This window comes from Falco rusticolus, chromosome 2 (genome assembly GCF_015220075.1).
Source record: "Falco rusticolus isolate bFalRus1 chromosome 2, bFalRus1.pri, whole genome shotgun sequence".
Classification (NCBI taxonomy): domain Eukaryota; kingdom Metazoa; phylum Chordata; class Aves; order Falconiformes; family Falconidae; genus Falco; species Falco rusticolus.
Genome location: NC_051188.1, coordinates 42089297 through 42103475, shown reverse-complemented (window position 1 = coordinate 42103475; position 14179 = coordinate 42089297). Strand labels below are relative to the sequence as shown.

Sequence of the window (14179 nt, the reverse complement as noted above, 5' to 3'; positions counted from 1 at the left end):
AAATCTCTAAATGGAAGAAAAGGTCTATCAGACTTTTCATCAGAAAACCACCTATACAAGAAAAAACTCTTTGCGTTTCTCCAGGACAATGTGCCTTCCAAATTGTATCAGTTTTCTCAGGCTAGATATCCACTAGCACTCTACTGTGCTCAACTTTTCAAAGCCTTTAAGGCCAGAGATATTAATATTAAGATGTTAATATTTGGCAAAAGAAAAGAAATACTAATTTGTTTGTATCAAGTCCTAGTTACACGTCCTTGTTTCACTGCTTGAAATATCAGTTCTCTCTGAAATTTTGGAGCCATGACTAGATAACTTTATTTTCTAATCCCTTTGTATCTATGCTAATAATTATTCTGTATTTTAATACATTTTATTGCTAACTTGATTTCCTGGGTGAACAGGAAATCTATTCCAGAGACCTGAACCCTGGTGAAGTGTCAAATATTTGCTTGTGTCTGTCTGCTGATGGCTAGATGCAACTAGAGCAGATTGGTCACATCCACACGAGTCCTTGTCCCTGGTTCCCTATGCACAACAGATAGTCTTAACGTGTTGGGTTTATTCTGGTGTGGTTTTCCAGTTCCAAGCTTTTGAAATAATATCTTTGTGCACCACAAAGGTGGTGCTTTTATCATATGATAATACATTTTTGTTTTACGGTTACTGGAGTGTGACACAAATGCATGTGTGGGTGTCCAAGGGCACAAGGCTGGCATTGGAGGAATGTGCAATATTAACGACAAACCCAAGCTCATCTAACCATTGCTTTTGGGGGTAACTGTATATACCTACTGGCTTTGTAATCGTGTGTTGGAGCTGCACAAAGCAAAAATAGAGAAAAGTAGCACTGTGGATGGTCCAGGAAGACAGCATTCAAGCTTGCTTCCTGATCGTCTTTCTTTAGTAGCACAGATGTACTGAATTTTTTTTCTCAAAACTCATGTTAAAACTGCATCTGTGAAGGAAAATCTCTGAGGCAAAGGATTTGTTAACATATTCTGAAAGCATTTCATACCAACTATTTTTAGAAACATTATTTTACTGTTAAGTCTAGATGTAAAAAGTGGAAGTCTGACATAGTCTCACTGGTGTATGACTTGAGTGTTTACTACATCAGAATCCATTTTCTATTAATATCCTCCAATATTCTATAGTAAAAAAAAAAAAAAAAGTGTTGATCTAAACCTTGAAATACTACAAAAAGAAACTTTTTTCCTGTGGTATTGAATATCTCAATAAAGCAGAAATCTTCAGATATATATTATGTATTACCAGCAGTAATTTACTAGGCTACAGGGACTGAAGATACCAACACACAAGTTTCAGCACTTTCAAACTTCCTAGGCTTTTGCACTAAGCTTAACGGGCTACTTTATGCTTGGTTTTATCCATTAGTTGCTGCTGATGTTCTGTTATGAAGACTAGACCATAACATCTGGCTAACAATGAACATTACTGTCTTTGTAAACTCTTTACTCCTCCTGCTAAATTTCCCTAAGCATTTGATTCTTATATTCCTTTAGTTCTCATCTTGAAGTATCTTATTCCATTCATGGAGGACTTTGTTGTCTTCTTGGAGAGCCTACTCCTGACTTTGTAGGGCTTTTTACTCATCTTGAAGGGCCCTGTTCTCCTCTTGGAGGACGAATTTCTCCTCACCAAGGGCATTTTTTACTCCACAAAGTGTTTTCTCCCTTTCCTTAATAGCTTTACTGTCCTCTTGAAGAACCTTAAGCTGCTTCTTGAAAGCCTTGTTTTCCTCTCATAAAGCTAAAATCTTGCTGAAGAGCTTTTTCCTCCATGGCAAATGCTGTTTCTTGTCCTTTGAGAGCCTTAATCTCTTGAGGGCTTTATTTTGTTGTAGGACCTTTTACTGTTTCTCAAGATGCTTTGTTTCCTCTGAAGAGTTCAAGTGCTTCTGGTGAAGGATTTTATTCTCTTCCCAAAGGACTTTGTTCTGTCTTTGGATAGTTTGATTCTCCTGATAACAGGCTTTGTTCTCCATACAAAAAGCTCTGTTCTTTTGCTGAAAGTTTTGATTGTCTTCTTGAAAGGCCCAATTCTCCTTATAGTTTGGCTAAATTGTGTCAGGTTTAATTTGGTTAAATTGTGAGAGGAGATGACATATGGAGCAGCAGAGGCATCTGATCTTTCTTAAAGAACCTTTATCCTTTGAGTCAGACATTTTGTCACTTAGTTGCACCACTCAAGGGCTGTGCTGTATGGTCCAGAGGGGTGATTCCACCTTTCATATTCAGTAGTCATGGAACTGAGAACAGAGGTTAAGTGTCCATAAAAGCCTGCTCAAAATAACATAAAAATAACTAACTAACTAACTATAGCACTAACTGTGAAAAAAAAAAAAGGTAAAATAATATCGATATATGACAGGTATTGCATGTTTTTACATGTGCTGAAGTATATACACCAAATTAAATTTCACAAAACTGAGTTAGTTATATAAAGAAAAAGGAATGGATAATTTCTTTTAGAGTCCTAAAACTTTAGTAATTTTGCTCCTGGACATATAGCAAGGTGATACACATTCATGGAGGATCCAGATTGTTAATACATATCCTCAGCTGTAATTTGCATTTCTTTACTTTTTTACCTTTTTGCTTTCTTTTTCTTTTTTCTTTTTTTTTCCTTTTTTTTTTACTGTATGATTAAGTGATTATTTTTCTAGAACTGTCACATTATATACACTTGAATTTGCTGTTAATGTTGTGCTGTTTCTGTTGTAACTCTTGTTCCATGCCAGGGATGGCCTTGAATTTAAGTTTACCTTCACTTTCAGATAAATAAAGACCAATAAAACATAAATATAAAGTGACAAAAAATATTTATAACCCTTTCAGAGGTAGAGCTGGTTGAACCTATATCTTCAGACTTGACTTTATAACTGAGATAAGGTGCAATTAAGCACTTTTTGTTGTTATTTATTCCTTATTCTACCCTGCCAGGAGAATGCTAAATTGTTTAAACTGGAGTGAACACACAGGCTAAGTAGATTTTTAGAAGCTTAATTTCTATACATAGGACAATATCGTCATAGCAGGCATGTTTTGGATTTATGCCTGATGTTTGCTAGAAAGCACTAAACAATATATACATATATAATATAAAATATATACAGCTAAATACATATACATGTACATGTACACGTATATAATAAAGAAGCTCCCAGATGTTAAGAGAAAATCTATTTTATCAGTGAGTTATGCAGCAGGAAAATTATGATAAATCAAGGAAATTATACAGTACTTATTGTTGTGTAATCTTTGAATCAATATGCCATCTGGCAGCTCATGGCAGAGCTGTCAGGTGAGGCTATCCTCAATGACATCATTGCAAAATGAGTAGCAGCAATGAGACAAAATGAACAGCACTAGTGAATATAGAAGTTGCAAGGGTAAGCATAAGTATTTGTAGGTTTAAGATTCTCTAGCAAGACAGTCTTCGTATTTTTCAATATTTCTTTCATGTTTCTTTATTCATTATGTTCGCTCAAAACATTATTGTCGAGCTCACTGAATGGTTCCTGCCAGTGCTGTTGATGGCTGCCATGAAATATTTTCTTACATAGACTCTGAAGGTAAGCTTTTATTCCTAGCTACCTCAGCATAAATTTGGGCTAACTGTATTTGGAGTTATTTCTAAATTACAGAAATTTCATAGATGAAACAGTATATGTTCTCTATATGATAAAAATTAGACTAAGATTAGTACCCAAAATTACAAATGTTTGAATAAATTTAACAAATTTACATAGAAAGTGAGAAATAAGAAAAAAGCATGATGGTAGGTTGCCTGCAATCTTTGTTGCCCCACAGGCAACATTCTTGATTTCCAGCTCAAACAAAACCCATGCATCCTCTGACAATCATTTTGCTTTGAATAAAAGGATTAATTACTTCAGACACATGCACTTCTTAGATTACACCCGTAACTTGTCTACTCTACGAATTTTGGGGGACAGAGGAATACTGTATTCCAACTAGAAGTATAAACCTGTTTCCAATATTTATTGAGTGACACAACTGCTATTTTTTTTGCTTTTGCTTTGTTGTTTTTTTTAATCAAACACTATGTGCTCAGGATATGAAAAATAGTCCAGTGATCTTATAATCAGATTGGGTGGTTTTGTTTAAATCACTGCACACATCACATCATCTCTTTGTGCTGTCTCTCAGCTCTGTTCTGCATGTTAATTAGGTAGGGAATGGAAATATGGCATGTGAAATGCTCAGTAGTCCCAGGAGATTAATATACACAACTCCCACCAAAAATGTTGCAGATCAGCCCTCTGAATCCTTTTCTCCAGGATATTTGATTCTCCTGCCTGCACACACAAATTAAATAAGCACAGCAAATGAGTAATACTGAAACCTATATCAAACAAGATCAATATCATGGGTTCATGTATCTTTCCCAGTCCTTTTCCTCACTTTAGCTCCTCTAGGACAATTTAAACCTTATTTCTTCCATGCTTATCACCAATTTAAGTCTGAACATTATAGCTCAGCTAATTTTCTCTTCTGCTTTCTCAGAAATGTCAGTGTGATTAAGCAAAAATGGTTCAGGTAGGTCAGTACCTGTTGTAGGTGTTTTCATGTTAAAATGTGAAGTTAAAAGTAACATTGGTTATTTTTACATGTAGGACACTTCCTTTTATATTTTAGAAATATAAGCAGTAAGGAAAAGCTGTCAGTTTCAGCAAATGACAAAGAATAAGGCAATATTTCCCTCTCAAGATCTCCTGTGTCTTACACTCCTGATTTCTAAGGACCCTGCACAGGAAAAAGAAGGATAATCTGAGCTTGGAAAACAGAGTTTTACTAACCCAGTCCATAGCTGAAGTAAAACAATGCAGCTATAATTACACCAATACTGAGTTACTCCACTAGACTTTCTTAACATTATTTTCCCATTAATGGAACAAAATTACTAAAGTATTAGGTATACCAAGAGTTAGCAATATTTATCAGAAAAAATGAAATGCAAGTTAGCTTGCAATATATTTTAAAGGTTTTTTTAAAAGGTTTTAAAATGTTTTTGAAGGGTTTTCCTCAGAGATTCTTGTGTGATACCTGTATGATCACACTGCTGTTTGCTAATCACAGGAGATATGAAATATAGCAGAATTCTAAGATAATTCAAATTAAAAAAATATTTAAACTGGGTTTTACAATCTTTCAGACACTACATTTTACTATTAAAAGTAATTCTTGTAGTGAGCACTAAGAGCGAAGGCAATGGGAATATATCACTGCAATGTAAGGTGCAGATGCTGGTTTTCAGGGGACAATGTATGTAAGACGTGATATAACAGTGAAAACAATAGTCTAAGCAAACTATGATTTCAGTTTACCAGTTCTTAGTTCTGGTTGTTCTGACCAGAAAGCAAAAATTATGTTTTTCAAAACAAAGTTTTAGTCTAGAAATTTACATTACAATGAAATGCAACAATGCAGACTTTTTTATGAGATCCACTCAGTGAATGTCTAACACAACAGCACACATGGCATCCACGAAAGATGCAGAAAAAAAAATTTGAGTTCCTACTGTAAGCCAGGCAATAACTCAAATACAAACCAGCTTCTCTTTCATCCTTTTTGGATGTCCCCACCACCCACATTTAGCTGTGCTGCTCAGTGGAAATAAGTAGCACAGCAGGAGCATTAACTTTTCTGGTGACACTAGCTAACAATTCAATCTCTGACCGCTACCTCAGAATAGCTAGGCCTACAAAAACGTAAAGTACATGCAAAGAAAAACAGCACAGTTCAAGAAAGTAAGCTTCTAAAATCAAAACCACACAGATTTGATATCTTGTATTACATATGTTAGTTGCTGTTGGATAAACCTAAAAACTCAGACTGGAACCTAAAAACCTAACTCGCATATTTGGCCCATCTGGCACTTCTATTCTGACAATTTTATGCTGATGTGGCTTCTTTTTTAGGTCATTCAAACTCATGATTTTCTCTCTCAAGCAGATATAAAATGTCTGTTGCTTCCAGGAGACTGAAAACCTGGACTAAGACAGATCTTTGCTCTACCTGCCGGCGATTAGCAGTGTACCGCAGAGAGCAAAAGTTGATGGTGTTGTACATCTGTGCATTCAGCATTCAGTGGCACTAAGCCACTAGTCTCTTTTCTGCATGACCAACTGACTAATTACTGTACTTGGCCTTTTTGAGTCCCTTCAATTAATGCAATGTGCAGTTGCACACAGTGATGGAGTCACCCATACAGAACAGAATCTGGGCCAGAATTAGTCTCTAAGTCCCAGAAGCACCTGTTACAAATACAAAGTGTCCAGATGGTCTGGTCTTTGTGGGAAAGTGTCAAGAATTGACTTATCTGTCTTTCTTACTTTTGGTTTAAGGTCATAAACATGATTCTTTTGAAGCAGAAAGCCAATCACATTTACGGGATGGGGAGAGAAAATAAAAAATAAAAAAGGAAAAAAGAGAAAGGAAACATAGGATAAATGCAAAACCCACTCCATTTGTAAATCTTAATGACCCAATAGAGCTCGTTGTTATCATGTTCTGGACAGGCAAATGGGTTTAGCCTGTGATTACAATGCAGCCTTCAACATAATTAGATAGATTTATTTAAACACAGCTGTAAACCATAAAAATGTGAAATATTAGTGATCGTAAATTCCACAGTTTGTAAATTCAAACTTAAATCTCCAGTCAGCTATTTTGCTTTGGTTTTGTTTAGAAACACTAGAAAATACTGCTCTTCTTTCACTGTCTTTTTTATGGATATCGGTTATTTGAGTTTATAACAGTCAAGATTGTTCCTGAATGCTGATTCACTTTTTAACAGTATGTTGCTTAATTCATGAGTGTTTTTCCTCCTTTGAAAATGACATTTGAGATCAGTGACTCCACTGGCAACAACCATGGTGTTTGCATCCCATGCCTTCTCAGTTGCGTGAGATGGAGGAAGAAATATGCAGGTTTTTTGTCAGATCCTGAAAGCAGTTAGGTTATATCAAACAATAACCAGGAACAATGGCAATCATGGCTTCCTAATATGTCTGTTTTAATAGAAAAAATAATGTTTCATGCATTGCTGAAAGCTCTTTTTTTCCTACTTTACCTCTCCATTTGCTTGCTTGCTTTCTTACTTCGTTCCTTGTGTCCTCTTTCTGCCTTTACATAGCCACTCAATATGAAGGAGAAATGAGTGAGAGGGGTAAGAGAGAAAGAAAGAGAGTTGAGAAAAGAGAGGAAGCTATTTCAGTAGAAGGAAAATGTGGGAGAGTAATAAAACGTATGTTCTGCCCATCAATCATTTGGCTTGTATGAAATATTTATTCTCCTGTGTAGGGTCTGTAAACTTTAAATGCCTGAAATGCCTACCATTATATCCCTGCATGTTCGCTTAACACAAAAAGAAACACATCACAAATAGCTTTCTGAGTTCCTAACTCAAATTTGAACAGCAATGATTGAATTAATGTTAGTCACATTGGAAACATGCCTATTTTTATTATTCATAATTACTGAGATAATATTGGCTACTATAAAATGTGTAAGAGACATCCAGTATTTTTAAGTATAAAATACAGTAAAGTAACAGCTACTACCAATAATTATGGTTTGGCTTTATTTTGTAGTTGATGCATTATTTCCTTGGATTTTGGAGACACTATAATGTATACTGAACAAATTTTCTGTATTTTCAACAGCTCAAGTGACATATGCTACTTGAAATAAATCCTCTAAGTGGATTGATTCGCATGATGGTTTAAAATATGAATATTAATCAATACTTTACTGGATTTTGGAAAAATCACAGAACCAATATTTGAATTTAAAATGTGAAAAGAGCATGGAAGTAGCATGAGGAAAGGATATATTTCATATATCCCAAGGACAGATAATTCAATATTTGCCCTTAACTGTAAAAAGGGATATGAAAGCTAAGATGCTATTTTTGTTAAACACGTGGAAACACAAAGACAAGGCAATGTTGTTAACATGTCAGAAAGGTTGAGTCATGCTCCATTATTCTTTGACCTTGCTATATTTACTTAATAAACCTGTGAAATACTGCATACCCCAATTTCTAAGAAAGAACAGTGGCTCTATCTGTAAAGGGCTACAGCTATGGGCATTTAGCTAGGCATTTTCTTCTAATGACATTTCTGTGCTTTCGCCTGGTTGTATCAGAGCAGTCAGACTTGGGGCAGAGCTGGACTTCAGAGCCACATATGTAGGCAAGCGGACATTGGAAAAATCATTGGGTCAGATCCAACAACCTGACAGAACTGAAGCTGCTGTAGTTCCATACTACCAGGAGCAACGTGTAGAGAGTCTGAGCATGTATTCCCAGCAGGCACATGCATACAGAGCACACGTTCACCACACATATACATGTGTATATATATGGCTGACTGCACAGGTCAAGACAGACAGACACATTCAGCACTCATACAAATGCAGATACCACCGGCAGCCTCATCCTGCTCCCCTCCTTGGCTGAGCAGGATGGTCTGCTAGTGAGAGTGTACGTATCTATGCACACATGCACAAGGTGGTTCCCTCCAGCAGCTGGGCTCAAACAGTCAACTCAGCAGCTGCCCCTGGATCCCACCTCCCTGATTGCTGGCATTTGGACATATGAACTCCTGAGGCTATAGTCCCACTCACGTTGCTAGTACAGATGATCTCACTCTCATACACACCTGGCCAGGCCTGTTTCCTAGTAGTCAGTTTCCTGTAGTTTTGCTCTTGGAGATACACACACATACTCTTGTCTCCCAGGCCACTTCACCTACTTGCTGGCTAGTCCAGCGTGATGTTTGTTAGTGATCACACACTCACTTGAATGCCCATGCTCTCCAGAGGTGTTGTCATCACTAACACAGGGGCCTCGTGACCCAAGGTCCTACTCCAGAAGCTGGCAGTTAAGCCTACTCAGTCGAGCCTCTCCCATCACTGGTACTAAGGACACATAGGCTCTCCAACCTGTTCCCTTACTCCAGTTGCTGCACTAAGATCCCCATACACCCCTATTCTCCCCAAGTCCATCACCCATGAAAGAGTTAGAAATGAATTTTAGAAAGGAATTTAATCAATAAATAGGGCAGACTGTGCTGACCAGGTGCAGGGTGTAGGTAGACAAGTGCACTGACCAGCAAACTATTGACTGACTGGGGCCTTTTTACATGCCTTATGCATTTATTTTCCTACACTTCTTCCTCCCCAAATAATCTAAATATATTTTCTTCCCTTTGGTTCCTCTTCAAAATGCCCCATAATAACCCCTGTGCACTCCTGAAATGCTGTCTCCCTGCAGCCACATTGTGTCCCACAGCCTTAAATTGGGTTCCTGCTTGTGATGGTGCCCCTGCACTCTGTGGAGATGAGTCTTTGATGGGCTGATGGGTCCTGTGATGGGCCAGAGAGTAGCCAGGGCAGAGTATTATTCAACAGAGCACAGAAAGGCAATAGCAAATTGTCTTTCTTTGCTCTGTTGTGGGTGTGCAGACAAGCTTTTACCACATAACCTAACATGTACATCTGCTAGCACGGCCACACAGTCTGCTCAGTGGAGTTTGTTTCTAGAAGCCAGCTTTCTCCATTGCAAAACATGAACTGAGTGCAACTGTGAGTAATCACAGCTGTGAAAGATGTATTTTAAAGCCACCATTTGTATTGGACAGGTGTTATTTTGTTGGAAACTCATATTCATGTTATCACCCATACAATTGTTTTAAAGCAAGGAATATTACAGGAATTTAGCTGTACTTTAAAACAGCTAATTGGGGGGGGGGGGGGATCTATTTATCTTTCTAAGTAATAACAAATAATAAATTTATCTTCCTAGTTGCTAACTGCAAACTATATATATCATATGAACTATATGTCATTATATAGATATATATGAGTATCTATGTACTATTTCATATATATTCACTATAAAATATACTCACAATGTAATATATGTACAGATACGATTAGAAATGACAAATTAGGTGGTTTCGTGTCAAATATTTTTGTTTTCATCTCACACAGAGTGATATTCATCCCATCTAAATTCTGATGCCTAATAGCTACGCATTTGAATTAAAATAAGTCACTCTAGACTTTCTTCATAGTCACTTCAGAGAAATACATACCTCCAGAAACATCTCCTATTAACATAGGCATCTAAGAGAAATAAAATGAATCACTGCTATCATCTAGATGCACTTATTTTTGTTCATTAATCCAAGCTGACTAGCTAAGACAGATATCTATATTTCAGGTAAATAAAATAGTTTGAATCCAGCATCGTGTAAGACAGAGGTAGAAAATAGCTGTCAGAGAACATCTCCATATCCATCTCAAATGTGAAATTTTCTTTTATTACACCTTTTCTATAAGACAAAATGTAACAAAAACTTCCAAGAAATTAAATGTTGATAGCATTTTTCATTTGCTTTGAAAATGACTTTGTGAAATTCAGTCATGGGCACACAGGTCATTTAAGAGAAAAAGTCCTGATTTACTGGAACACACCAAATCAGTATCTGACAGAGAAAAGACAGTTTTACAGTCTCTTCCTAACTTGAGCCAACATATATATGAGGGAAGAATTAACACCCTGAAGCATGTCATGCCTCCACTCCTACCTGTTCAATTAGTGACAGGCTGAAACTGTAGCTCTCATCATCATTCTTAGTAATAGCAGAAGATCCTTTGCTCAAAGACCCATCTGAAATCAAAATACTAATTTAATGATAATTCCTTAAAAAAACATGTAACTTTTATAGGAATCATTAATAGTTTACTATACTCAGAGCAGACAGTACCTCTTAATTTGCTTCTGCCTTTCCAAATAAACAACATGACAAAAGCTGAAGTGAGATAAATACAGTTCATTTGTATTAGTTACATAGAACCTTTTCACAGTAAAATGGATACTTACAAGATGTAATTCATCTCAACATAAATTTGGCATCAAAAATAGACTGTGTCAATTGTTCCTCATTAATTGTTCACCTTTAAATGCAGAAGCCTGGACTGACTTGCTCAGTTGTAGGTATATGCTTGGAATCTTACCATGACTGTGCTGATTATTCTTCTTTACTTGGTATAAACATCAGTATCAGACTTTCTGTTTACTGAAATCAATGTTTCACCAAACTTTACTTCAGCTGGCACTCAGTCATGGGACCAAGACAACACACACTTGTTGTATACAGCAGACCAAATCTGTATGCTGTATACTGACAGCATAGAAATCTAACTAAACATTATTTGGAAAGTTTGTGGGTGAAGGTTTTCTACAAAAAATATTTGAAAGAAGTTTCAAATTTAATGAACCATAAGGGAAACTGCTGGCAGAGAATTCAAGGTCACTTCTAAAAGCTTTAATGAGGGATGAAACTTAGTGGATTTGTAAAGGTGATTCCATGTTTTGAGCTCTTCTGTTTTCTACTAGATTGATATTATAAAAACAAACTGATATACCTAAACCCAGGGTAATTACATTCAAATCCAATCTGTATTACTTACTGCACTGCTTTTATGTCCGTACTCCAGTTTTCCAGTGTTTTTTATTGCTCACACCTAAAAGAAAACACAAAGGAGCATTATTAAGCTTTAGAAAAGCCTATGAAATCTACAGGCATGGAGCAATATGTATAATTAATTTGCCTGCAACTGTTGCCTTAATTCAGGTATATATTTTTCTCATATAAAACTGTTTAAAGCTTAGCTCTGAAACAGGCTCTTTTAATTCATCAATACTTCAATTAAAATAATGGAGAAAAGTAGTATTGAATTCCTCCATCAAGTAGGCTGTTTTATATTAAAACCGGTAACAATTTATGACCTGATAGTATCTTGCAAAATCTTTTAGTACCACTGATTTTCTATGACTTGCATATTTTGAAAGGACTTTCAGGCATTGAAATCATTGAAGTGGATTTCCCCTATTCCTGTTTCCTTCCTTAATAAAGAAAACCCAACAAAAACAAGCACCCCTTCTTTGTTTTATGGAAACACCTCTTCTTTTTTCATGGCTCGGGGTGGGGGTGGGTGGGGTAGGGGGTGGGGGTGGGTGTGCAGGGAATCTAATTCTTATTCACCCTTTATTATAAAGGAATTACCTTTTACAGAATTTTTCTTCTGTACTGATATTTTATTTTTTCCCCTCAGGTCTGCAGTTGTAAACTTAGAGAAATCAGAGTGGTACATCTATAATAATTTAATAGATAACCTCTCACCTTTGCTTTCCTGAGTCCTTTATATTTTTCTCTGCAGTTTCTTTTTACTGCTGCTAAAGAGAGGACAACCCTCAGCAAGTGTTGCATTCTAGAGCACCTCTTTAGTTGTCCTAATGTGTTAAGGGCTGCAGGCATCTAAGTCATATACTCCTACATAAACAACACACCTTCAACATAATAACAAACATCTGAGAAATACTTTAGGTCCTTTCTGAAAAGATTTTTAAGTGGCTAATAATGACACTGATACATTCTTAAATCTGTGGCTTGTACTGGAAATTTTAGAAACATACAGATACTGTATACAAAAGAACTTCTGAACTGTGAGGATATTACAGCAACTTGGTTTCCAGAAGAATTGTATAGATTGTTTTTCAAGTGTTCAGAACAATTACCTGTTTATGTATTCAGAGGCCTGACATCAGGTATTTGTGTTTGCCTGGGCATGTGGTTTGTCTCTAGGAGGAAGCAAAATACAATAGGTGAAAAGGAAAAGACTGTGAAAATTATGTTTCTGTTCCCATTCCTGTGTCAGGCTCAAGACATACAGCAGACAGTTCCTCTATCTCTGGGATGCTCAAGTACATTCAGTGGGATATTTCTGAGGCTATTGCCAGACTCCCTGTGTGTCTCAGAGGAGAGAAAAATGAAACAGATAACATGAAAAGTTGAAAAACATGAACTAACCATGTTTTCCTTATGATTTACTAAATGGGGACTCTCTGGTAATTTTGAGATTGGTTCTGTCTTAGGTTAGAGTAAATAAAGCAAATCCAGAAGGACATTAATATCATTAACTCATATAGGATAGCTAGAAAAAATCTTGGCAAAGTTCTCTGATTTTCTTTGTGTTCTTTTTGTTATTCTAAACTTTCCAGTCAAATCAAATTTCAGAGACACTACTTTAACTCTCCTGGGAAAACTAGTGTTTTAAAAAGAAGTTATCAATTGATGACATTAGTAGCTGGGGGAGAACAGACTGCATCTGGTTGTCAAGATCAAATGATAACATTATCTAGATGACATGAAATGCTTAGATCAAAAATAGATCTGTTGACAGCTGAAAATATTATACATTTTGTTGATATGTTATTACTTATTTCTGGAAGAATATTCATCATCATAGTGACACAATATATAACTAATAATTTATTTTGGCATCAGATTTTTCCTTATTATATAAACTTGCTCTATATAGTTCTGAACATGGAAGAGAGTTTATTTAGTAATAGATTCATTAATTTCTCTACTAAGGAGCGTACATGGAAATGTGTGTAGAGTCTTGCTGAAATCTTGAACAGTGTGCAATTTGTTGACAAATATTTAACTTAGAAAATGGAGGAACAGCAATTGCAATGGAACTACTGCTTTTATACAAGGCCTGTTACTTTTTTCCTGTGCCAGTGGCTCAGCTCTGTGTGACCTTAGCTTCAGTGATATCACCCCTTAGTTACAGTATGGTCTGGTAAGTCATGCCATCATTAGTACACTGAGCCTGTTGTAAAGGTTGCCTGACAGGCTTTAGAGCTGGAGTCCAAACCATTTCTAAAGACATGTCTTCTTCCTATGAGGTCCTTGCAGACAGCGAACACCCTGTCTGTGCATAACTTAGTACCATACTGCAGCATGCTTATCTTCTGGCACTGTTTGTGCACACAAAGTACATAGACCCATCCCAGCATAGTCACTACCTGCATGGATGGGCAATCCAATCTCGAGGGAGGGCCTGGGGAGTAACTGAATTAACAGCTGTTACCTATGTGATTCTCACTAAAAGTGAAGTAAGGTGTGCAATTCTAGTGCCTGAACTTGGTGACATTTTTGATATTGTACATTAACACATGAGGCTGATAACTGGCACTCACAGATGATCCAGGTCTCTTGCAGGTCCTGTGTCATACCTACCAGCCCCATTGGTGTGTTGAGTACATTTTG

General features: G+C 36.5%; 1 pseudogene; it reads right to left on the bottom strand.

Annotated features, from left to right (window-relative positions):
• Window positions 1-1522: 1522 nt before the first annotated feature.
• LOC119142979 overlaps window positions 1523-14179 on the bottom strand; it is a 96926-nt pseudogene continuing 84269 nt past the window's right edge.